Raw genomic sequence first — 2831 nt, forward strand, 5'->3', positions numbered from 1 at the left:
TTAATTTAACACTTATATGACACTTGGTGTGTCATGTATGTATGACACACATGTAACTTATATGACACAGCTCCAAGTCCTTTGCAAATATCTACTCATTTAAATTTTATAACAACCTTGTGAGGCTCCATTATTATCATCTCTCTTTCACAGGTCAAGAAACTTAGTAACTTACCCATAATCACACAGCTAGTAAGTGACAGAGCGAGGACTCAAACCCAGCATCTTTCTCTAGATTACTTTCTCAGCCACTGGGCTATGCTGCTCCTTCCATCTTTTGTTATTACACGATAATTCTTGTGTACTATATAGTTAAACATTTTTTTTAACATTTGGAAACTTTAAAAATTTTCCACTAAAGCTTTTTTATTTTGACATAATTACAGACAATAATAGTTGCAAGAATAGTACAAAGACTTCAACCAAATGCCCCAAATGTTAATATCTTATTACATTGACTTTATTTTTCTTACTCTCAATATTTAATTGTTTTTTTTCCGAATCTTTCAAAAGTAAATTGTAGATATGATCTCTCCTAAATACTTCAGTGTATTGCCTAAAATTAAGGAAATTTATTACATAACCACAGCACAATTATCAAAGTTAGGATCTTAACATTGATGTAACACTATTAAGATTAGATCTTAATCTATAGACCTTATTCATCTTTCACCAATTGTTCCGGTAAAGTCCTTTATTGTAAAAGGAAACTCAAGATCGTAATGTCTTAGTCTTCTTTAGTCTGTAACAGTTCCTGAGTCTGCCTCTCTCTCTGTCTCTTTCATATTATGACTTTGATATTTTGAAGAACACAGGACAACTATTTTATAAACTTTCCTTAAATGTCAGGTTGTCTGGTGTCCTCTCATGACTAGATTCAGGGTAGGTGCTTTTGCTCCCTCTAACACATTTAGTAAACTGGACATTGTAACATCAATCTGAAACAATGGTAAAAAAAAAAAAAAAAGAAAAAAAGAAAAAAAAAATAAGGCTAGAACAACCGCAAAGAGATGAGTGACAGTGATGACGACTTTGGTAGAAACAGAAAGTCTCAGTATTCTTCAACATCATCCAATATGAATAGTCTCAACTATTTAAGCAGAAATGCTCTCGAAATAAGAATTTAAAATGTTATTTAAAAATCCCCTAACTGTATCCCTTTTTTGTTTGCTTAAGTTATATATTCACTAAATAATTCTAATCTGACACTTCTGAGAAACACCCCTCAGAAAGAGGAACACCCATTGCATACGATTCTTTGGTGAGATGGAGCCCTCAGTGAATGGCCACCGAGTTTTGCAGTTCAAAAACGAAATCTTTATACACTTGTTTAGGAAGAATGAAGTCTTCCACTCCAGTTAACTTCTTGGTGAACAGATAAACTTGAATTTCTGAAACTGTGAAACTAGGACTCATCCAGAACTGCTGAGATTTATCAAGGTTTAGCCAAGTGGGCCTCCTCTTGTCTCAGGCTACCTGTCACAGTTTGTATGAGTCGGGGCTCTTCAGGAAAGCAGTACCAATAGAATTATAGAGAAATATATAGAAAGAGATTTATTCTAAAGTGTTGGCTCCTGAGATTATGGAGGCCGAGAAGTCCCACAATTTGTCGTCTCGAGGCTGAAGGTCTACAAAAGCTGGTAGGATAGCTCTGGTCCAAATCCAGAGGCCTGAGAAACAAGGCAGCCAATGGTGTAAGTCCCAGTGCCATTCAAGAACGAGAAGCATCTAAGTCTGAAAGCAAGAGAAGATGGCTGTCCCAGTTCAGAGAGGTCTCCTTTGCCTTTTTGCTCTATTCAGGGCCTCTATGGATTGGATGTTGCCTTCCAACCCCTATTGCCACATTGGTGAGAATGATCTTCTTTGCTCAATCTGATTTAAATGCTAATCTCCTCCAGAAACACCCTCACAGACACACCCAGAAATACTGTTTTACCAGCCATCTGGGCATCCCTTTGCCCAGTCAAGGTGACACAAAATTAACTATCACGCATGACCTATAAAACACAGGGAACAGAGATCTTTCAAAAATTTAGCACTGCATAAATAATCACAAAAATTAAAAAAAAAAAAAATCCTTTCGGATATAATAGGGATCCATGCACAATTTAACAAATGATCTCAACAGAAACACTGTGTCCAAGGCTCCCCTTTGCTAAGAGCCGAAAAGAGTTTGTGGCCTGTTTACTTAGGAAAAGAATCTTTCTTTAGGCGTGAAAGGACCAAATACAACAATCCATGGCAATCCAAGAGAATTATTTTTTTCCCCTTCAGGTGAGTTTCAGCTCGCTACCATATTTCCTTGAATATTTGAATATTTTTTAAACTTTTTTTTTTCTATTAAGAGAGTCAACAACAGAAATACAGAGACTACAACTGAATCAAGAGATTCTATTGCCCCAGAGTCAAGAGATTTTTCATTTCTGAGAATTCTTGCACTTAGAGTAGAGGCATTTAAAATCCTTTGTCTAAGTCCACAAATATTTTTATAAGATTAATAATTTGAAAGATTTTGCTTGAAGTTGAAGCTAGCTCCTAAATTAGATTAACAATAAACATTCTAACAATAAAATATGAATGCCTCAATTCAAAACTGACTTTGTAACTGCTTCATAGAATATACAGGGAGATTGCCGAAAATCACACCATCAACATAAAAACAGAGTTATATAAAAAGGTCCCTCCCTGCAGGTGAACATTTAAATTCAGATTTATGCATACAATTTAATTGTTTTAGATGGGAGACTTTGATGCAATGACTTCTTTTTCACAAAGGTATGGAAGAAAATCCAGACACACGGTCTCTTGAATTATCAAATACTTAGAGAATA

The sequence above is a fragment of the Pteropus vampyrus genome, unplaced genomic scaffold (assembly GCF_000151845.1).
Source record: "Pteropus vampyrus isolate Shadow unplaced genomic scaffold, Pvam_2.0 Scaffold96, whole genome shotgun sequence".
NCBI lineage: Eukaryota > Metazoa > Chordata > Mammalia > Chiroptera > Pteropodidae > Pteropus > Pteropus vampyrus.